Source organism: Natrix helvetica (assembly GCF_964273705.1).
Source record: "Natrix helvetica genome assembly, chromosome: 4".
In the NCBI taxonomy this organism is placed as follows: Eukaryota; Metazoa; Chordata; class Lepidosauria; order Squamata; family Natricidae; genus Natrix; species Natrix helvetica.
This window is the reverse complement of record NC_138550.1, coordinates 161,334,413-161,358,764: the sequence shown is the minus strand read 5'-3', so window position 1 is coordinate 161,358,764 and position 24,352 is coordinate 161,334,413.

Here is a 24,352-nt window from a genome sequence, read left to right as displayed (position 1 = left end):
AGTTCAAGAGAATTAATTTCAGTCTCTACAGAATGTAATCGGGGATGTAAAATCACTAAAATCCTCTCTCCATAATTCATCATCATTGTTATTCTTAAAAGGATGCAAAATGAATATTCCAGGTGTAGTTTTATGAAACAAGACAGAGTAGATACAACAAGACAGAGTGGTTGGAACAATTAATCTGTGGGAGGAACGACTTGCCTCCAGAAGCTGTGGGTCCTCCAATTCTGAAGATTTTAAGAAGAGATTGGACAACCATTTGTCTGAAATGGTATAGGGCCTCCTGCTTGAATGGGGGGTCGGACTAGAAGACCTTCAAGGTCCCTTCCAACTCTGTAATCCTATTGTTCTGTTATTAATCTTTATCAATTTTGGCCACTTTAAGATGGGTAGAGTTCAAAATCCAGAAATCACAAGCTTTTCAACTTCCTTCCCTCATGAGTTTTAGAAGATTCTGGAAGACAAATGTTATTTTATGAGCTGCGGTGGCGCAGTGGTTAGAGTGCAGTACTGCAGCCTACTTCTGCTGACTGCCGGCTGACTGCAAATCTGGCAGTTCAAATCTCACCAGGCTCAAGGTGGGCTCAGCCTTCCATCCTTCTGAGGTGGGTAAAATGAGGAACCAGATTGTTGGGGGCAAGAGGCTGACTCTGTAAACCGCTTAGAGAGGGTTGTAAAAGCACTGTGAAGCAGTATATATAAGTCTAAATGCTATATTGATATTCACCAGGTTTTCATCCAGGTTCAACCTTACTGCTATCTCTCTAGGAAGAAAGCAGATTTATTATTCCTGTTATGCAATTTTGCAGAAATTTCACTTATTTCTATTGTTTTTAATGATTGTAACACTCCCCCCAGAGTTTTTTTTATTTTAGTTGAGCGAGCTATAAAACCCGTCGAATCAATATCAATAAATAAACGTCTTAATGGAAAGCAAGCACCAGATCTGTGGGTCTTTCTTTTAAAAAAAAAACACTGAATAAATTCTTCCACTCCGTAATTTTTGCAAAAAAAATAAATGACTTGCAACAAAGCAGATTCAAATGTCCCTGAAAAATAACAACCGTTGTGTTCCACACTGCCTTCATTTGATTTGTATCAAAAGAGGCATTCAACATTTGGACTAATGGGTAGAGCTTGTGACTGGAATTCACCCACGCCTGCTCACTGAACCCTAACAATGGATATAATAATGCCCTTTATGCTGTGTTAAAAATAACATGAAGGGAAGTAATACTTCCTTTTAACTGAGATTTGAATTTTTTTCCCTTCTCCAAGAAATCTTGTTGGAGAAGGATGGATTGCATAAATATATTAAACTGCAACTCATCCTGGCCGAGAAAGAAAAAGAAAACTGATTTTACAATCCCAACAACTTTCTCACGCAGAGAAGTTTGCAAATCAATTGCTAAAAGAAATATTCCTCTTGATACCCTCAAGTAGAAGTGGTACGCGCGCCTTTCTAGAATGACCTCAATGGGGAGGGGTTTTCAATCTTTGAAAGGAGGAATTAAATTAAGCAAAAACTGCCTGACAAGATTCCTGCAGAGAGACCCAAGCTAAAATCTTGATTTCTCTTGAAGCTATCTTCAAACTAGTATAGTGTTTCAGGTGCTGGCCTAGAAACCAGGAGATGGTGAATTCTAGTCCTGCCTTAGGCATGAAGACCATTTGGATGATTTTGGGCCAATCACCAGGATACTGTGAGTTCTAGTCTCACCTTAGGCATGAAAACCAATAGATGGCTTTGGCCAATCACCAGGAAACTGTGAGTTCTAGTCCCAATTTAGGCATGAAAGCCATGTGGATGACTTTGGGCCAATCACCAGGAGACTATGAGTTCTAGTCCAGCCCTGGGCATGAAAACCAACTAGATGGCTTTTGCCAATCCCCAGGAAACTGTGAGTTCTAGTCCCACCTTATGCATGAAAGCTGGCTGGATAACCAATCACCAGGAGACTGTGAGTTCTAGTTCTGCCTTAGGAATGACAACCAACTAGATGGCACCAGGAAACTGTGAGTTCTAGTCCCATCTTACGTATGAAAGCCAACTGGGCGACTTTGGGTCAATCACCAGGAGATTGTGAGTTCTAGTCCTGTCTTAGGCATGAAAGCTAAATTCAGACAGTTGGCAACTGGCTCTTATTTATGATGATTGCAATGTCCCTGGATATGTGATCACTTTTGTGACCTTTTGACAAGCAAAAACAAACCAAATTCACCTGGCAACCATGTTACTAACTTAACAAATGCAGCGATTCACTTAACAACTTGGGTAAGAAAAGTAATAAGACAGGGCAACCCCCAAGCTGCTTTTTTCAAGAGGCAACTGGACTTTCTGGTTTTGCTTTGAAGGTGTTTCGCTTCTCATCCAAGAAGCTTCTTCAGAGCTTTAGGTGAAGAAGCTTCTTGGGTGAAGAGTGAAACGTCTTCAAAGAAAAACCAGAAAGTCCAGTTGCCTCTTGAAAAAAAAAGCACCTTTAGGACAACCATGACCTGGACAACTGAGAGTCTCAATAGACAAGATAGACAAGATGGGGCAAAACTCCTTTAACAACTGTCTCCCTTAGCAACAGAAATTTGGAGCTGAATTGGGGTCATAACTCAAGGACTATCTGTACTTTTGATTTGCTAGAAAATATATCCATGGTTGATGTGGTCTGTTTTAACTACTTCAGCCCCCCCCCCTATTTGTAAAAAAGATGTGGAGACTCTAGAAAGAAAAAAAGATGTGGAGACTCTAGAAAGAGTGCAGAGAAGAGCAACAAAGATGATTAGGGGACTGGAGACTAAAACATATGAAGAACGGTTGCAGGAACTAGGTATGTCTAGTATGTCTAGTTTAATGAAAATAAGGACTAGGGGAGACATGATAGCAGTGTTCCAATATCTCAGGGGTTGCCACAAAGAAGAGGGAGTCAAACTATTCTCCAAGGCACCTGAGGGTAGAACAAGAAGCAATGGGTGGAAACTAATCAAGGAGAGAAGCAACTTAGAACTGAGGAGGAATTTCCTGACAGTTAGAACAATTAATCAGTGGAACAGCTTGCCTCCAGAAGTTGTGAATGCCCCAACAATGGAAGTCTTTAAGAAGATGTTGGATAGCCATTTGTCTGAAACGGTATAGGGTTTCCTGCCTAGGCAGGGGGTTGGACTAAAAGACCTCCAAGGTCCCTTCCAACTCTGCTATTGTATTGTATTGTATTGTATTTATTCTTCCTTGCAACTCTTACTCATGGCTTAGTAGTCTAGGCCAGAGTTTTTCAACTTCAGTAACTTTAAGAGGTGTCAATTTCAACTTCCAGAATTCCCCAGCCAACAATACTCTTTTTGTTCAAGTGTGGTTTACAGAATAAACCACAATTGGCTAAATTCATTCAGCCGTAAACCTCGGTTTTTCTCTTTTCATGGATGCTGAGTTGGATGCCACGGAAAAGCTGAATGCCAGCCTTTATTTACCAAGTGTAGTTTTGAATCCTCCTTCTGGTCAATGAGCACTGCAGGTAATGTTCAAATTAATAAGAACAAAATGCTTCTAATAAGACCAACAGCAACAGACTCATCGACGGAGGCCAACAAGAGTTGGACAAAGATCAACAGCATTCACAAAGGCCACAAAACGGTCAGTAGGTCAAATTAAATTATGTGTGGTGTCAACTTTTACAACAGGGCCTTTGCTGAGAAACAGGAAGAAAAGAAGGAAAGTGAGTATCCTTTCCAAAATGAAGTTGACCTCAAGCCTATTTCCTTCAGATGGTTATCCTAAAAATATAGATGGCTTTGGTACTAGTTAACTAAAGAGATTCTCAATCATTTCATTTATTTAGTTTTTTCAAACATGGACGAGATAACAGGTATAAGTATAAACACTGACATGAACACAGGAAATGGGTACGAATAAATGGGGACAATAGGACAGGGATGGTAGGCCTGCTGATGCGCTTATGCATGCCCCTTACAGACCACTTAGGAATGGGGTGAGGTCCACAGTAGGCAATTTAAGGTTGAAGCTATGGGGGTTTGAGGATGTAACAACAGAGTCAGATAGAGCATTCCAGGCGTTGACCACTCTGTTGCTGAAGTCCTATTTTCTGCAATCGAGTTTGGAGCAGTTTACGTTAAGTTTGTATCTATTGTTTGCTGGTGTATTATTGCAGTTGAAGTTGAAGTAGTCATTGACAGGTAGGATGTTGTAGTAGACAATTTTGTGTACTACGCTTATGTCAGATCTTAATAGGCATAGTTCTAGGTTCTCCAAGCCCAAAATTTCAAGCCTAGTGGCATCGGGTATTCTGTTGTGAGCAGAGGAGTGGAGGACTCTTCTCGTGAAATACCTCTGGACTCTCTCAATTGTATTAATATCCGATATACAGTGCAGATTCCAGGCAGACTAGCTGTATTCAAGAATTGGTCTAGCAAAGGTTTTGCTACACCAATATAAATATAGATGGTCTTGGTGCTAATTAACTGAAGAGATTCTCAATCATCCATGACATGGCTGCCCCAAAGATGCTTTTCTCCAAAGTGGGCTTTCTTTATTTTTGTTGAAGACCTTTGGTGGGATTCAAAAAAATTGACTACTGGTTCTGTGGGCGTGGATTCTGTGGGCGTGGCTTGGTGAGTGTGGCAGGGGAAGCATACTGTAAAATCTCCATCCCCTCCCGATCAGCTGGGACTCAGGAGGCGGAGAATAGATGGGGCGGGGCTAGTCAGAAGTGGTATTTCCCGGTTCTCTGAACTACTCAAAATTTCCGCTACCGGTTCTCCAGAACTGGTCAGAACCTGCTGAATACCCACCTCTGCCTCACTAGTGTAGTACGAAGCAATATTATCACTTCTCGTGATCTTGATGCTCTCCCACTGTTGATGCAGTCCAGAACTGCATTGGCTTTTTTGGCAGCTGCAGCTCCAGCCCTCATTATGAATATGTCTTTATTTTGGGTCCGTCTAATCTTGCTGCATAATGGAATCACTGCCCTGGAAGTGACCTCTTGCTTAGGGTGGAAATCCAAATCAAAGCAGGTTCCTGAAATTCCAAGCCAGTTTATGCCAGAAGTCATTCCGCAAATTTCCTCTGATTGGTCGTAGGAGAAGAGGTATATTACTCTGTGCCGACGTTTTCCAAACTTGGCAACTTTAAGATGTGTGGACTTCAACCCCCCAGAATTCCCTAGCCAGCATTGTGGAAATTAAAGTCCACATATCTTAAAAAGCCACATCTTAAAACATTTTTGAGGAACTCGGTATGTCTAATGAAGAGAAGGACTAGGGGTGACATGATAGCCGTGTTCCAGTATTTGGGGGGCTGCCACAAAGAAGAGGGGGGTCACATTATTTTCCAAAGCACCAGAAGGCAAGGCAAAAAACCATGGATGGAAACTAATCAAGGAGAGAAGCAATCTGGAATTAATTGGAGAAACTTCCTAACTGAGAGGACAATTAACCAGTGGACAACTTGCCTCCAGAAGTTGCGAGGGCTCCTGCAACTCTGCCAGCAAAAACGGGGCTCGGGAGGACACCCCTGGTATAGACTCTCCTGCTTGAGCAGAGGGTTAGACTAGACATCCTTCAAGGTCCCTCCCAACTCTGTAATTCTGTAGTTTGTTCATGTCACACCAGTCACTCATAGCCTCCTATACATTTATATTTTTCTTATTTACCAGTGTTACCCAGGCAATGGTCTCCATGTTGTGGCCCGCCAGTGGCCAGCACAGCTGGTGGCAGACTACGACAGTGAGGAGGTTGGGGAGGAACATGGGCCAGTCCTGGAGTCTGGGGAAGGCTTTAATGAGTGCTGTGCATCGGAGGCAGAGATGGGGCCAGGGCCATCTGACAGTTAGCAGCTGCCTTCAGAGTCGGACATCAGTGGGGCAAAAGAACAACTGGAGCCTGTTCCCAGTGTGCGCAAGCACAGAGCTGCCAGGAGAAGAGAACAGCTAAGGAACAGCTAAGGAACAAAGGTCAACTCGGGAGTAAAGGCCACAGGTGGACAGAGGAAATAAAGAGGAGCAAAAGGGGAGGGGAGTTTGCAATTAGTTCAATTCATTAGGGTGAAGATCTGTTCCTGACTTCTTGTCAAGTAATTGCTGCTACAGAGTGGCATTTGGAAGATATCGGCCTAGCAGCTTTCCAAACTCGATAAAGGTCTGTGGTTGTGAAATCTCATAAAAGACTATTGGCCGGGACTTTGCTGGAGAGGAATTCCCTTTAAACTAAATAAAAGAGGTTTGGTTTGGTTTGGTTTAGTTTATTTGGATTTATATGCCGCCCTTCTCCAAAAGGACTCAGGGCGGCGTACAACATTAAAAAACACACATCCCAAAAGTTAAAAAAGATTAAATCCATATCCCCAAAAACAAACCGAATTAAAAAAAAACAATATATTTAAAATAAGTTAGAATTAAAATTAACAGGCCAGGCTGGCTTGCTGGAAAAGTCAACTTTTTAGGGCGCGTCGGAAGGACCGGAGGTCGGGGATTATGCGAAGCTCCGGGGGCAGCTCATTCCAGAGGGAAGGCGCTCCCACAGAGAAGGTTTTATCAGGACGAGGAGTCGGCTTCATGCTTTGGGGAAGCCTAGGTCAGGGGTCAGCAAACTGCAGCTCTGGCTCTTTCCTCCCTCTGTTGTGGCTCCGTCACCGGTCAACGCCACAATTTTGAGAGGATCTACCGGGGGGGGGGGACAAGCACAGTGCGCCAGGAGAAGACTCTATGGCAAGGGGAGGGTTTCCCAGTTGTCTCCACAATTGATAGGGCTTTCGGTTATGACAGGTAGAGGAAAAAGTATGCCGCGCTAGGAGGAGACTCTATGGTGGGGGAACTGAACTTCCGGTCAGCTCCAGAATTGAACAGGGGGCTTCCGGTTAGGACCTTTGTGGCTCCCGGTGGTTTCTTTTCTATGGGAAACGGGTCCAAATGGCTCTTTGAGTGTTTATGTTTGCAGACCCCTGACCTAGGTCAAAACACCCCAGCCCATATTTCTGAATTTTAGTCCTCTTTCCTAGGTGAAGAACGTCACTTCTGTCTTCCTTAAAATATATTCTGAAAGCATCCAGAGTAAGAATGGATGGGTTGGGTTCCCGGGGGGGGGGGGGAAATCCAAATTTCAGGTGAAACTCCACTCAGGTAGATAAACAAGGAAAGCAAAACAGATGTTTCCAATCCTGTGGCTTCAATTCCGCCCAAGATGGGTTGGCCACGTGCTCTGCTCTCAGTTGCTGCAAAACAAAAAAAGCTTGCATTTGCGCCAGCAGTTCAGTGGAGAGAAGGAATTTGGGAAAGTGCAAAAGAGCCATCGGGCAAACAAGGTTTTGTTTTCCCAGCAAGATACTTAAGGACCTTTCCAACTCTTTCCCCCCCTAGTTTTGTGTGTGTGTGTGTGTGTTTCTGAGCAAGCTTAGGAACGGGTCACTGATTTGCAGAGAAGGATAAACATTGGGTTCTGTGTACGTTTCCCGTCTCAAGGTTTGGCTTTTTCAAGGACTGACAAATGTATCAGGACAGTCAGCGCTCAGCAAGAAAGCAGCCAATAAGGCCTCCCCTCCTGTTGCAAGCTCCCTTCCCAAAGCTTGCGCAGAAGGCCATCCTGGCCGTGAGAAATCCGACTTTTTGGAAGGTTAGCTGAGCTTAGTTTAGTTTTGCACATTGTAGAATAAAATTAAATGCCATCTTCTGGGTAAATTATAACGATAAAAATAAAAACACAAACACTCATGCTATATAATTGAAATCGAAAACCCAATATTGCATGAATAGAATAGAATAGAGTAACAGAGTTGGAATGGACCTTGGAGGTCTTCTTGTCCAACCCCCTGCTTAAGCAGGAAACCCTACACCATTTCAGACAAATGGTTATCCAACATCTTCTTAAAGACTTCCAGTATTGGAGCATTCACAACTTCTGGAGGCAAGCTGTTCCACTGATTAAGTGTTCTCACTGTCAGGAAATTTCTCCTCAGTTTTAAGTTGCTTCTCTCCTTGATTAGTTTCCACCCTTTGCTTCTTGTTCTACACTCAGGTGCCTTGGAAAATAGTTTGACTCCCTCTTCTTTGTGGCAATCCCTGAGATATTGGAACAATGCTATCATGTCTCCCCTAGTTCTTCTTTCTCTTAAGCTAAACATACCCAGTTCCTGCAACTGTTCTTCATATGTTTTAGTCTCCAGTCCCCTAATCATCTTTGTTGCTCTTCTCTGCACTCTTTCTAGAGTCTCCACATCTTTTTTACATCATGGCGACCAGAACTGAATGCAAATATTCCAAGTGTGGCCTTACCAAGACATTATAAAGTGGTAATAACACTTCAGGTGATCTTGATTCTCTCTCTCTGTTTAATATATTTAATATAATAATATAATATAATGTAATGTAATGTAATAATATAGTATAGTATAGTATAGTATAGTATAGTATAGTAATGCAATGCAATGCAATGCAATGCAATGATAATAATATAATATAATATAATATAATATAATATAATATAATATAATATAATATAATATAATATAATATAATATAATATAATATAATATAATATGCAAGTAATATGCAAGTAATATGCAAGTAATATTGCACTATACCATAGAATTCAATACAGTTACTGCTCTGGGATAGAAGCAGTTTACAGCCTTTTAGTCCTTGTTTTTATTATCCTGTACCGTCTGCCAGATGGTAATAGTTAAAAAAAAAAGGGTGCCCAGAATGAGATGGCTGTTTGAATGTTTTGAACTTTCTTAAGGCAGCGGGAGCTATAAAGCTCTTCCAAATGGGAGAGAGGGCAACCCATGATCCTCTGGGCAATGACGTTAACCCTCTGGAGTGCTGGGTATATTAGAATGGTGGTTTACAAGGATCTGAACTTGATGGAACTCGGTGGATCTTGACAATTCAGGAATCCCAGCATGTCCTGCGATGAAAGAACATCCAATGAACCAGGAAGGATCAAAGCAAGAGAACCAGTCTAGCATCTTGCTTCCATCAGAGGACAATTGATCAGAGGTCAGCAGAAAGTAGCCTAACAAGCCATGGACGTACCGTACTAGTTTCCTACCAGTCTTGTTTGCCCTAACAGCTCCCTTCGAAAGAGATGCAGCTTCTGGCTCTGGAAAGGTCATCGTGGGCTTATAGAGTTGTGTCTGAGCTTGGTTGTTTTCCTGCAGATGTTTCATTACCCAATCAGGTAACATCATCAGTGTTAGGAAGGCAGTGGGCTTGCTCTCGTTTTATATACTGCTTTACCCTATCAATGTTGGTGGGAACCTGCCTTGTCAGTCTCGGCGGTAGAGATTCACACTAAGACTGGCAGGGCAAGCCACTCATATAAAAGCCACTAGAAAGAGTGCAGAGAAGAGCAACAAAGATGATTAGGGGACTGGAGACTAAAACATAGGAAGAACGGTTGCAGGAACTGGGTATGTCTAGTTTAGTGAAAAGGACTAGAGGAGACATGATAGCAGTGTTCCAATATCTCAGGGGTTGCCACAAAGAAGAGGGAGTCAAACTATTCTCCAAGGCATCTGAGTGTAGAACAAGAAGCAGTGGGTGGAATCTAATCAAGGAGAGAAGCAACTTAGAACTAAGGAGAAATTTCCTGACAGTTAGAACAATTAATCAGGGGAACAGCTTGCCTCCAGAAGTTGTGAATGCCCCAACACTGGAAGTCTTTAAGAAGATGTTGGATAGCCATTTGTCTGAAATGGTGTAGGCTTTCCTGCCTAGGCAGGGGATTGGACTACAAGACCTCCAGGGTCCCTTCCAACTCTGCTATTGTATTGTATTATAAACAGAGAGCAAATCCCACTCCCGTACAAACACTGTCGATGTTACCTAATTGGGTAATGAAATGTCTGCAACAAAACAACCATGGTGTAAGGTCTCCTACTTGAGCAGGGGGTTGGGTTAGAAGATCTCCAAACTCCCTTCCAATTCTGATGTTTTGTTCTATTCCTTTTTTCTATTCTATTCCTTTTTCTATTCTATTCTTTTCTATTCCTTTTTCTATTCTATTCCTTTTTCTATTCTATTCCTTTTTCTTTTCTTTTCTATTCCTTTCTATTCCTTTTTCTATTCTATTCCTTTTTCTATTCTATTCCTTTTTCTTTTCTTTCTTTTCTTTTCTATTCCTTTTTCTATTCTATTCTATTCTATTCCTTTTTCTATTCTATTCTTTTCTATTCCTTTTTCTATTCTACTCCTTTTTCTTTTCTTTTCTATTCTATTCCTTTTTCTATTCTATTCCTTTTTCTATTCTATTCTTTTTCTTTTCTTTCTTTTCTTTTCTTTTCTATTCCTTTTTCTATTCTATTCTATTCCTTTTTCTTTTCTTTTCTTTCTTTTCTTTTCTATTCCTTTTTCTATTCTATTCCTTTTTCTATTCTATTCCTTTTTCTATTCTACCCTTTTTCTATTCTGTTCTATTCCTTTTCTTTTCTTTTCTATTCCTTTTTCTATTCTATTCCTTTTTCTATTCTGTTCTGTTCCTTTTCTTTTCTTTTCTATTCCTTTTTCTATTCTGTTCTATTCCTTTTCTTTTCTATTCCTTTTTCTATTCTATTCCTTTTTCTATTCTGTTCTGTTCCTTTTCTTTTCTATTCTTTTCTATTCCTTTTTCTATTCTATTCCTTTTTTCTATTCTATTCCTTTTTCTATTCTATTCTATGGTCCAGGAAGGAATTTTTGGGTAGGAATTCCTATTTTCTCGGTGCCTAGATCTCTGCCCATCCTTGCAGCCCAAGGAGGAATAGTTAAAGTTCCCTATTAGCCATTTTCCCAAGCTTTGTCTCCTTTTTTCCACAATGTGCAAGTTCACACCCACACAGACATTCTGTTGCCAGCCAAGACTGCAATCGCAAGCCTTTCGGGGGAAGGGCACATACCACAAAATCTTTATTTTCCTGATCATGAATCCGAAGGTGGGATCCTTTGCTTGCAGATGAATGTGCACCCCCCCCCCAAAAAAAGTAACTCTTTCATTCGCAAATCCTTCCTCCGATTTCTGCTTGCGTAAACCCTGATTCCATTAATGTAGAGTAACGGATTTCACACTACACGTTTGCCTTGGAGGGAAGGTACAGAAGATTTGGGATTCCCACATTCCTTGAGTTCAGAAGAGTTTGACAAAGCAATGGAGGAAGCCAGGCTTGCTTAACAACCATGTGATTCACTTAACAACTGCAGCAGCAGTGGGATTCAGCCGGTTCAGGAGAACCAGTTTTAAATTGCTGGCTGGCCCCGCCCCTTCCAGGAGTCCCCATACACCCCATTTTGGCTCCCAGATAAGTGCAGGGAGGCCTACTAGGCCCAAAGTGGAGTGTGGAGGGTGTCCCCCCCCAGCCCATTTTTGCTCCCAGGAGGATGTAGGGAGGCCTACTAGGCTCAAAACGGGGTGCATGGGGGTGCAGCGTGTTCCCCCTCCCTGCGTCCCATTTTTGCTCCCAGGGAGATGCAGGAGACCAAGTGCTGCCTGTCACACCCCCTGGCCACACCCACCATGGCAATGCACAGCCAGCCAGCCGTTACAGCAAAGAATTGTTTGAATCCCACCACTGAACTGCAGTGATTAGAAATTTGGCAGTTCAAATCTCACCAGGCTCAAGGTTGACTCAGCCAGAATTCAGACTTTATACATGTGCGATATGCACAAAACCAAATGCACTAGAAAACTTCTCATTTCCTCCGTTCTGCTGCCAATCTCTGGCTGAATTAGGCTTGGATTCGCACAATAATAAGCCTTTTGCTAGTCTTTTGGTTACGTCCCCCTTGCAGCAAAGAGCTGCAGGCACACGACAACTTGGTAGAGAATTGCCGTTCAGATTATGTTTTCTTAACGTTGGCAACTTCTGGCTGTGGACTAAGACTTCCAGAATTTTCAGCAATAGCTATCTGAGAGGAAATCGTGGGAATTGCTGTGTGTGTGTGTGTTTGTGTTTGACTTTTCCAAAGATGCCAACCCTGGGAGCAAAATTACTCCACCCTCCTCTGCCTTCAGGTTTTCCCCTGTTGCAGGGAAAGTTCATGAGGTTGAAATGATGACGTTAACCATTCAGATGTGGGTCTGACTCTTGGAGATTTTACGGGCTTGGCTTCCCTTCTGACTAGCAGAATACCAGAGACCCCTTGGAGGTCTTCTAGTCCAAACCTCTGCTCACACAGGAAGCCCCATACCATTTCAGACAAATGGCTATCCAACATCTTCTTGTGAGTGTTGGGCATTCACAACTTCTAGAGGCAAGCTGTTCCACTGATTAATTGTTCTGCCAGGAAATTTTTCCTCAGTTTTAAGTTGCTTCTCTCCTTGATCAGTTTCCACCCATTGCTTCTTGTTCTGCCCTCGGGTGCTTTGGAGAATAGTTTGACTCCCTCTTCTTTGTGGCAACCCCTGAGATATTGGAATGCTGTCCTGTCTCCCCTAGTCCTTTTTTCTATTAGACTAGACATACGCAGTTCCCGCAGCCGTTCTTCATGTGTTTTAGACTCCAGTCCCCTAATCATTCTTGTTGCTCTTCTCTGCACTCTTTCTAGAGTCTCCACATCTTTCCTTTATTGATTGCAAATGTCCAACTGCCATTCAGTTAATAACAGAATAACAGAGCTGGAAGAGACCTTGTAGATCATCTAATCCAACTCTCCACCCAAGCAGGAGACCCTACACAGGACAGTTAGAGGGAAAAGGATGCTGTCCTAGAAGGAGACTTCCGGTCAGCTCCAGAATTTAACGGGGGGCTTCTGGTTAAGACCTTTGTGGCTCTTTGCATGTTTAAGGTTGCCAACACCTGTTGTAGGTCATCTAGTCCACCCCCTTACCCCCAAAGCAGGAGACTCTACAACATTTCTGACAGAGGGCAGTCCAGTCTCTTCTTGAAAGCTTCCAGTGATGAAGCTCCCACAACTTCCAAAGGCAACTTCTGTTCCATGGGTTGATGGTTCTCACTGTCAAGAAATTTCTCTTTATTTTTAGGTTGAATCTGTCCTTGATCAGTTTCCATCCATTATTCCTTGTCTGGCCTTCAGGTGCCTTCGAAAACAGCTTGAACCCTTCCTCTCTGTGGCAGCTCCTCAAATACTGGAACATTGCTATCATGTCTCCCCCGGTCCTTCTCTTCATTAGACAAGCCAAGCCCAGTTCCTGTAACCGTTCTTCATATGTTTTAGCCCCCAGCCCCCTAATCATCTTTGTTGCTCTTCTCTGCACTCTTTCTGGAGTCTCAACATCTTTTTTATGGTGTGGTGATCAAAACTGGATGCAGTATTCTAGGTGTGGTCTTACTAAGGCTTTATAAAGTGGTATTAGTACCTCACTTGATCTTGATTGTATTCCTCTGTTAATGCAACTTAGATCAGGAGAACTGAAGAAGCTTCTTGGAGGATAAGCAAGACATCTTCAAGGAAAAAACAAGTTCTGATGCCTTTTGAAAAAGCAAATTTGGGACTAGATTAGGAGTATAAAACGATGGCTCTCCAGATGCAGGCCTCACCTCTGGCCCAGCTTAGCTTCCTGGCACAACTGCAGTGAAAATAATATACTCCTGCTTCAAATTAGACAGAAATGGGCCCGGCGTTCCATGAATGTCAACATTGGTGAGATTTATTTCCAGCAGTGTGCTGTAGAGGGATCATAAGTGAGAGTGATTCACTCTGAAAAATGTTGATCTCATTTGCCCTTCTTTCCAGGAAATTCTTACAACTATCACTCTATTTTTTGTAAGCCACCCAGGGTCACATAGGAGCTCAGAATAGGATGAGAAGGGACCTTGAAGGTCTTCTAGTCCAACCCCCCTGCTCAAGCAGGAGACCCTATACCATTTCAGACAGGTGGCTGTCCAGTCTCTTCTTAAAAACCTCCAGTGATGAGGCACAGGTAATTCTCGGCTTACGACCCCAATTGAGTCCAAGTTTTTTATTTTTTATCTTTCAACATTTAAACATTTCATCCTTCCTTAAACAGTGTGCTGTCTGGGTGCAAATATCTCTGTGCAACGGCTGTCAGCTTTTACAGCATCATTCACATTAATATTGATTCTCTAATCTTAAAAATGCAATATATTAAGCGATTGGACATCATTAACCTATTCATTTTCCTCTTAACATATCTTCCAATAAAGATACAATACTAACATTGAGCCCAACATTTCTGTTGCTAAGTGAGCCATTTGTTAAGTGAATTTTGCCCCATTTTTCAATCTTTCTTGTCACCATTGTTAAGCGAATCACAGTAGTTGTTAAATTAGTAACACGGTTGTTAAGTGAATCTGGATTCCCCATGAACTTTGCTTGTCACAGTGATGGCTAACCTTTTACCCATCGTGTGCCAAAAACGGGGGGAGCGCAGGGGATCGTGTGCAGGCGTGCCCATACCTATAATTCTATGCGCGCAACCCCCCACATGCATGCACGTGCGACACACCCACCCACCCCGCTTTTGGCGTGCAATGGACTTGTTTTTCGCCCTCCCCAGGCTCCAGAGGCTTTCTAGGAGCCTGGGGAGGATGAAAATGGCCTCCCCCCTGGAGGACTTCTGCAGGCTTCAGGAAGCTGCCCTGAAGCCTCCGTAGGCCCAAAAACGGCCCTACGAGCAACCCGGAAGTTTGGGAATGGATTTCTGGGTTGCCAGTAGGGCCATTTTTCACCCTCCAGAAGTTTCAGGGAAGCCTCCTGAAGGCTCCAGAGGGTGAAAAACGGCCCTGTGAGCAAAGCGGAAGTCCATTCCTGAACTTCCAGTTTGTGCATTTGATTGTTTTTTGCCCTCCGGAGGCTTCAGGGAAGCCTCCGGAGTGCAAAAAATGGCCAAAAATGAAGACCGAAGTTAGCTGACGGAGCAACGCCTCGTGTACCCTAACAAATGGCTCTGCATGACACCTATGGCATGCGTGCCATAGGTTTGCCATCATGGGCTTACCAGAAGTTCGCAAAACGTGACCCCATGATTCAGTGGTGGGTTCTGGATCCCGGTGCAACCGGTATGGTGCAACGGGGCCACGCGCCACCACATGCATACGAGCAGCACGCTCATGCGTACTTACCGCCTGTAACGCTCTGCGACGGTTCCGCAATGCAGCAACTGCTCGGCGGAGCGTCTCGCAGGCACCACATGCTACGTGCGCAAAAGCCCCAATCAGCTCAAATACCTGTAAGGAGCACGGCACGGTACCTGGTGCTCCCAGCAGGCACTGGTACGCCCGTACCAGGGCGTACCCGTCATATCCCACCACGGCCATGATTCCTGGACATTGCAACGGTCTTAAATATGAATCGCTTGCCAAGCATCTGAATTTGAATCCCATGACCGTGGGGATGCTGTAAGGGTTGTAACTGTGAAAAATGGTCATAAGTCACTTTTTAAAAAGTGATGTCGTAACTTTGAACGGTTACTAAGTGAACTGTTGTAAGTAGGGGACTACTTGTATTTACGACAGTGGCAATGTCCTGGGATCATGTAATCATCTTTTGCGACCTTCCAATGAGCAGAGTCAATGGGGAAACCTGATTCACTTAACAACCGTGTTACTAAATTAACAACTGCTGCAAAATTATATTATATGGTTATGTTGTTTTGTTTGTATTTTTATTTGTGGTTTTTAAACTTGAAAATGTTCAATAAAAACTATTTTTTTTAAAAAAAAACGTGTTACTAACTTAACAACTGCAGTGAGTCACTTAACAGCTGTGGCAAGAATGTCATAAAATAGGGCAAAAAGTCACTTAACAAACTGTCTTTCTTACCAACAGAAATGTTGTGGCTCAATTGTGGTCGTAAGGCGAGGACAACCTGTAAAACTAGAGAACGAGGTGACAAACCAGCCGACACCCCCTCTCCCCCCCGAAAGCAGATACAAACAAACATTTGTAAGTATTTATTTACAATTTGCTCTGTGCCTTTTGCTCATTTTGCTTCTGCTTTGCAACGTCAAAAATAATTTCATTCTTGTTTGCTTCCTTTATCGCCTCTTTCAAAAGGAAACACAAATGTGACTCACTCCCTTTGCCAGAGGGGTGTGTTAGTTTGGGGGTTGTGTGCAGTTGTGGGTGTGTTTGTGCGTGTGTGTGTGTGCGCGCGCACACAGAGCCTGAGTGAATGCAAAAAACGCCTCTGTGACTCTCTGCACGTCTGCTTTTTAAAAAAAATTATTTCTTATGACTGCATGAGAAATCCTGACAATTGCATCATAGGCTTAAGGGTGATTTTCGTCTTTCAAAGAAAACGTTTGTAGCCAGTTCAAGTTATTGCTTGTCTTGTTAATTCACCTCTTTCCCCAGACTGAAGCAGACTTTTTCTTTTTTCTTTTAATTAGTTTATAAAATAAAATACAAACAAAAACAGTAAGAAAACAGTAAAAAAAAATAGGGGGGGGGGGAGAAAGGAAGGGAAAAGTGTAGGGAAAAGAGGAATGGGAAAGTAAAGGCGTTGACTTCCAACTCCCTTTGATAAAGGAGCATCAAAGCATCAAACCTCATTTTTTTTTACTTTTACCGTATTTTTCAGAGTATAAGACACACCTTTTTCCCTCAAAAAAAGAGACTGCAAATCTGGGTGCGTCTTATACACTGAAGACAGTATTTTTTGCCTCCTGAAACCCCGCCCCCTTCGCCAAAATGGCCGTGCAGAGCCTTTAGGAGGCTTTCAGAGAGCTTCTGGGGGCGGGGGAGGGCAGAAATGAGCAAACAACGGGCAGTTTTTTTGCTCAATTTTGCCCCCAGCCTCCAGGAGCACTACAAGCCTCCTAAAGGCTAATAATGCCCTTTTTAAAAAAAAAACAATCGGCCTCGAAAAACAATTTTCATGAAAAATCAGCCGTTTTGGGGAGATCTGCAGAGTGCAAAAACTTTTTTTTTTAATTTGCCTCTTCAAAATCTTGGTGCGTCTTATACTCTGAAAAATAAGATACATAATAGTTTATGTTAGATATTAGCATATATCGGAGGAAGTCTCCTCTCTGGTCCGCTGCTACAGCGGGAAACAGGTATCGCTCTGATTGGTCGAGAGGCGTACCCGAGTACTATAAAAGGGGAACCCTCCGGCCACAGAGCAAGCTGGATCACTTCTCCTACTAATAAAGAGCTGTTAAGTCACTTCGTGTCCGCAGTCTGTTCTCTCGTTGCCCAGATCTAACATTGGCGACGAAGGTGGGATTGAGAGACAGATAGGACGAACAATGCTACTTCAGAATCCCCGGATTCGATCCAGCCAGGAATCGGCAGAAATACCGGCAGCCATCTCAGGACACTGCAGCGCGGCAATTTCAAACAAGGAAAATGGCGATGCACACTCCTCCAGCTCCATTCGACCCAATCGCTGATCATTGGGAATCATACATGCTCAGGTTCGAGTGTTTTCTCGAAGCAAACGAATATACAGGCATACCAGACTCTCGAAAGAAAAATATATTCCTGAGCTACTGCGGCCGAGAAGTTTTCGAGACGGCCAGGGACCTCTCTGAACCAACCCCCATTCAGGCGGTATTATGGACAACGCTACAACAAACGCTACAAACCCATTTCGCGCCAAAACCTTCCCGCCACGTTTGCCGCCAAGCATTCAACACGAGGAACCAGAAGGCGGGAGAATCTATCAACCAGTACGTTGCAGCTCTACGAAAAGCAGCCACACATTGTGGATTCAGAGACCTGGACGAACAGATTATGGATCGACTCATATGCGGGCTGAGAGACATTTCCCTACAAAAACGGCTGTTGGCCAAAACCAATTTAAGCCTACAGATTGTACTCGACGAGGCAAGAGCTTCAGAAGCAGCAGAAAGATCAGCAGAAACAATTCAACGCGGGTTCAACACAAACCAGCCAGCGCCAAGACACACCAGAGTCCACTACGAGGACACAATTCCAGACTTCGAGGATCCCGAGCTAGAGGAAAGTCACCTGATGCGGAGCAGTCACGTGAGACCTGGGGGGAGACCCGGATCCCGTTTGCCGCCCTGCGCAAGCTGCGGAGGGAATCACCCCCGGTTTACCTGTCGGTTCAGGAACGTTGTTTGTTCGCACTGCGACAAACTTGGGCACATCGCACGAGTGTGCCGGAGCGAAGTCCCTGCCTCACGGCAGCCACCTATGTACCGCCAACAGAAGCCCAACCCAGGGGCTTGGCGAAATCAAAAAGGGCACCCAGAGAGAAATCCACAAGTGTTTACCCAGAGAGAAAATCCCCAAAGAGCTGAGCGAGCGTATTCCCAGAGAGATTACTCGCAAAGAGCTGAGAGAGCGTTCTACCAAGACGCTCAACGAGAGTATCTTCAGGATACAAATGCGGAGATAGAGTTGACCCAGAGAGAGGAGTTGCGAACGTATCTCACCACAATAAGTCAGGTCCGCACCAAGCGGCCTAAAAAGCTGAAAGTCACAGTCCTCTTGGAGGGCTCACCTTGCGAGCTAGAAGTTGACAAAGGATCGTCCCTGACGATCATTTCATGGGCATCCATGAAACAGGCTATCCTTAGCCTCAAAAAGAGCCAACTACGTGTTCCAGACATCCTGCTTCGAGACTACCAGGGGAACCAAGTCCCCATCGTGGGCCAAGACACATTCCAGATCCGTTTCAAGGACATCATAGCCCAGCTGCCCGTGACCGTCGCCAGCGCACCATTACAGAACCTTCTTGGACTAGATTGGTTTGAAGCATTGGGGTTAGAAGTCACCGGAATCAACGCCGTGGAAAACAGCAGCGCTGAGCAGATATTTAAGGAGTTCGAGGATGTGTTCAGCCCCGGTCTTGGTAAGTATGTGGGTAAACCAATCTCATTTAATTTAGACCCCAAGGTGGCGCCAATCCGACTTAAGCCGAGACGAGTGCCTTTTGCACTCCGCCCAAAAATTGATAAGGAGATAGATAAGTTAGTGGAGCAAGGAATCCTAGAGCCAGTGGATCACGTGCGTTGGGAAACTCCCATTGTGACCCCCGTTAAGTCAGATGGGTCAGTCCGCATCTGCGCAGACTATAAATGCACAATTAATGTCGCATTACAACAAAGCGCATATCCTGTGCCAGTAGTACAGCACTTATTGCACTCGTTGGGGCCAGGAAAGATATTTGCTAAATTAGACATGGCACAAGCTTACCAGCAGTTGCCCGTTGATAGCGCCACAGCAGAGGCCCAAACCATAGTGACGCATAGAGGAGCATTCAAATGCAACCGGCTACAATTCGGTGTGAGCATTGCTCCAGGTTTGTTCCAGAGCGTCATGGAATGACTTTTGCAAGGGATACCGGGAGTCGTCCCCTATTTCGACGACATCTTAGTGTCCGCTGCAAACGAGGAGCAATTAAATAAAAGAGTCAGAACTGTTTTGGCCAGAATCAGAGAGAAGGGTCTCCGCCTTAAAAAAGAAAAATGCCAAATTAACGTGCCTAGCGTAGAATTCCTGGGTTATAGAATCGATGGTCAGGGAATACACCCCACGTCAAAGAAAATTAAGGCGATCCAGGACACCCCCACACCACGAAATCAGACCGAGTTGCAGGCCTTCCTCGGACTACTTAACTTCTACAGCGTTTTTCTGAGACAGAAGGCGACCGTTGCTGAGCCACTACACCGTCTACTCCAGAGGAACACACCATGGAAATGGGGACGATCCGAAGCAGCAGCTTTTGCCGGAGTAAAGCGCCTGCTCACCACTGACTCGCTGTTAGTCCAATACAGCCAGACACTACCGCTGGTATTGACCTGCGACGCATCACCTTTTGGAGTCGGCGCAGTCCTCAGCCACCGGATGCCAGACGGAAAAGAAGCACCCATCGCCTTCTACTCCAGGACTCTTTCATTGGCCGAGAGGAATTACAGCCAGATGGACAGGGAAGCGCTAGCTGCTGTAGCTGGAGTAAAACGTTTCCACGAATACCTCTACGGCCGTGATTTTGAACTAATTACAGATCACAAACCGCTGTTGGGACTTTTGGCGGGAAACCGCCCCACTCCAGTCTCCCTTTCTCCACGCATGACCAGGTGGACTGTGTTCCTGGCTGCGTACTCCTACAAGTTAATTCATCGACCGAGCTCCACTCTAGGACACGCAGACGCACTCAGCCGTTGCCCATTACCGGACCTTTTGCCAGACCCCACTCCCGAAGTACCGGTGTTGCTCATTGATTGTTTGGACTCGGGACCGGTTTCTTCCTGCGACGTTGCAAGGTTCTCCTCTAAAGACAGTTTAATAAAACAAGTTCTAACTTGGGTTTGGAGGGGGTGGCCGAAGGGAAACGTGGGTTCCCCCCCCTTTTCTCTTCCCTTTTTCCTTCCCTATCTTTCATATTGTGTACTTTTGTATTTTCTTTCTATGCTACATTCTGAACTAATAAAAAAATCCTTAAAAAGGGAACAAGGGAGAAGAAAAGAGGATAAGGAATGACTGCTGATACTGTCAAAAAAGTACTCTAGAAAGAATGCAGAGAAGATCAACAAATATTAGGGGACTGGAGGCTAAAACACACGAAGAACGGCTGCAGGAACTGTGTATGTCTAGTCTAATAGAAAGAAGGACTAGGGGAGACAGGACAGCAATCTTCCAATATTTGAGGAGCTGCCACAAAGAGGGAGTCAAGCTATTCTCCAAAGCATCTCAAGGCAGGAGAAGAAAAATGGATTTAAACGAATCGAGGAAATATCCAACCTAATGTTGGAAGAAATGTCCTTCTGGGTTCAGTTCCAAGTGGGGAAAAAGACACTGGAAACAATGGAGGCTGCTTGGAAAGGTGGTTTAACAGTGGACAGGATCACAGGGCTTGAGCTCCTGAACAGAAAAGCGGGATCACATGCTTCCAGATGTTGGTTGAAGAAGAAAAAGAGACCGAGATGCTGAAAGTTCCTGGTTTTATGCCCTCTCTGGCCTTTGATCTTGATCTTGTATTCTGATTGGTTGTTAGGCTCCCATGGGGCCATGCAGGGGCAACTCTGTAGGCTGTGAGTCCAGGTTTGGTTGAGCATTGCTTCTTCCCAGGTGCCCTGTGGTGAGATGGGTAAAGGGCTAATACTATCATGCCTTAATCCCATCACCCTGGAGCTGAAGGGGGATCTTTGTTATGTAGAATAGACAGACCCAGGCTTTTTAATGGCCCATTGACAAAGATGGGGGCTATTAAGAGTGAGTCTGTTTCCTGCCTAAAAACATGTTTCCCCATTCCTGATCCAGGGAAATATAGTCTTCTGCTTTTTCAATATTTCCCAGGATATTCCATTTTTCCAGGAGAGGGGTGGGCACTAACTTCCTACACTAGAACTAAGGAGAAATTTACTGACAGTGAGAACAATCAGTGGAACCGCTTGCCTTCAGAAGTTGTGAATGCCCCAACACTGAAGGTTTTTAAGAAGAGATTGGACAACCATTTGTCTGAAATAGTATAGGATCTCCTACTTGAGCAGGGGGATGGATAGATGACCTCAAAGGTCCCTTTCAACTCTGTTATTCTGTTACTCAATGGACCTCCAAGTTTGCAGTTCTCCAGATTAGGAGCCAGGAGTAACTGTTACAAGAAGTATCTCTTTTGTCTTTTTCTCTGTGGCTTCACATCCGTACCACCATTTAACTGTAATCTCTCACCCCTCTAAAAGCTCCCAGCTTGACCTGAATATCTGCAGCTGAACAGATGCCATCTTGTAAGCTGTTCTAAGCAGCTCCGTTTTGATGGGAATTATGTGCAGAAGAGAATTATGTTGTGGATGAACGGCGTGTCTTCTCCACCCTGGATGATGGGAGGGAAGTCATCTTGATGCCTGGCAAAATCAGATGCGTGCCTGAATTGCTACAAACACCGTCGCTTATTTTATTTGCAGCTTTTCTCCAAGCAAGCCAGCTTTTATAGATACCAATTTTTGGGACTAGCCATCTTTTTTTAAAATCAGAAGCAAAGGAGGAAAGCTCAGGATACTGTTTGCTGATCAATGCATGCAGGACTGAAGACCAGGTAAAAAATAAAGATCAGTGGGTGGTTGATATTGGTAACAAATAGTTCTTTATATTCATTATTAATTTTCCTGTTTTAGCCAGCTCAGATTGGTACAAAGAAATTATTGTTGTTTGTATTGAAGTTAAATTGGTGGCAATTCTCTGTTATAGTTGGAGCAAGTTTCCCATCCCTTTAATGCTGGAAGAAATCCCTCTACAGGGAGCTTTTCACTGCCTTAGATTGAAGTCGTTGGGGAGAGCATTACCTGTTGAATTTCTGCTGTATCGTTCAATCTTTTCTTTTTCAAATGCACAACGTAAATTTTGAGTAATCCAAAACAATTCTGACTGCTCAAAGAAATCACAGTGTATATCTGAGGTGTGAATTTCTGTTGCTTTATCCAGCTGCCTTTTAAAGAGCTAGCATAAATTCTGCCCCATGAAAATGACTTCTAATATATAGAAAAGTCAAATGTATGTATGTATGTATGTATGTATGTATGTATGTATGTATGTATGTATGTATGTATGTATGTGTTACAACCCCTGGTATGCCCAAATATGGGAGGGAGCTCACTACTCCCCCTTTCTGTCCTTCGGCTCATTACAGAAGACCATCCAGGCAGAAAACCATATTTTTTATTTTTAATGTTGCCTTTGCTATGTTTGTGTTGTATTTGTGCTGATAAATCAATCAATCCCCTTTATTTATTTATCAGCACAAATACAATATATATATATATATATATATATATATATATATATATATATATGTATGTATGTATGTATGTATGTATGTATGTATGTATGTATGTATAAACTGTGCATGTATATGTACGTATGTATGCATATGTATGTGAGTGTGTGTATTAGAATGGTACTGCATATCTCAAAGTTGGCTCTTAATTCCAAATTTAATTTTGTCTGATTTCTGCGTTCTTTTTCTTCTTTCTAATGATCTCTTGTAAAGAATATTTTATTTTCCCTGAAGGCTATAGCCCTAAAAAGATTTACAATAGAGTAAGATCAACTAAAACAAAAAAAAATCTTGCTTCTGGATAAATAAATCTTGAAGGAGATGGGCGAAATATGAAACCTACCTACCTACCTACCTACCTACCTACCTACCTACCTACCTACATACCTACATACATACATACATACATACATACGTCTGGCTTTTGACAACATACAGCACACAGAATTACACAGACATTTCAGAAAGAAGCTGGAAAAAGGAAGGAAGGAAGGAAGGAAGGAAGGAAGGAAGGAAGGAAGGAAGGAAGGAATCTTAACAAAATTCTGGATAAATAGTAAGACTGGATAGGAGAGACAGACAGACAGACATATTTGTCGGGCTGTCACAAAGATACAACCTATTTTCCAAAGCCCTAGAAGGCAACACAAGAAACAATGGCTGGTAACTAATCAAGGAGAAAACAACTAGAACTCAGGGTAAATTTCCTGACAGTTAGAACAATTAATCAGTGGAACAGCTTGCCTCCAGAAGTTGTGAATGCCCCAACACTGGAAGTCTTTAAGAAGATGTTGGATAGCCATTTGTCTGAAACGGTATAGGGTTTCCTGCCTAGGCAGGGGGTTGGACTAGAAGACCTCCAAGGTCCCTTCCAACTCTGTGATTCTATGAAATGGCCTGGAACCCTAAGCCCTGTCATTGCATGATATTACGTAGTATTCATTCATTACATGTCTATTGCATGACATTATTACACTGGGTGCTTCATTCTGGAGGCCCATTCTCAATATCCTATAGTAGAAAACTAGGTACAGAAAACCATTTGCTAATAATTAATAACTACCATTGGCCCTAAAAATTGACTTTCATCGACATCTAAGTCATTCATCTCATGCCTTGCCCATCGGATTAGCAAATATTGTTCTTACTCCTTTTGTTTCCTTGTAGATTGGTTCTCTTGCCTTCCTCAGACCTGCACAAACACAGGTGACTATGATTCAGCAGCCAGACCCAGTACATTTGGTGGGAGTTTAAGCATCTAGTAAAGATGTGTAGGATTCACCTGGTTCAATTCTAAGCTGGGAGAAAGACACTGGAAAACATGGGGGCTGATTGGAAAGATGGTTTATTGATGAAGCAGAACCACATGTGGGTAGCTGACCACATGGACTTGAGAGTGAGGGGTATTTATACCTACTTTGGGCTTTGCACTTGAGCTTCCTGTTCCTGTGCAAGAACGTGTATTCTATTGGCTGTTGTCAGACTCCCAGTGTGCCATGTACAAATCCTAGGAGCTTGTCTGAGCTAAGCTTGGTTGAGGTTTGGCTGATGCAATGAAGTTGGGCAATTCCTATTGTGGCTGAGGGCTAACCCTAACCCTTTACTCAGACCTTGCTGCAGGGAGTAATGGATTGCCAACTCTGCATTTCTAAAAGCTGGATTCAGCTTAGTATCTGCTTGGGGGCTAGGAGCTCTGAGTTTCTGC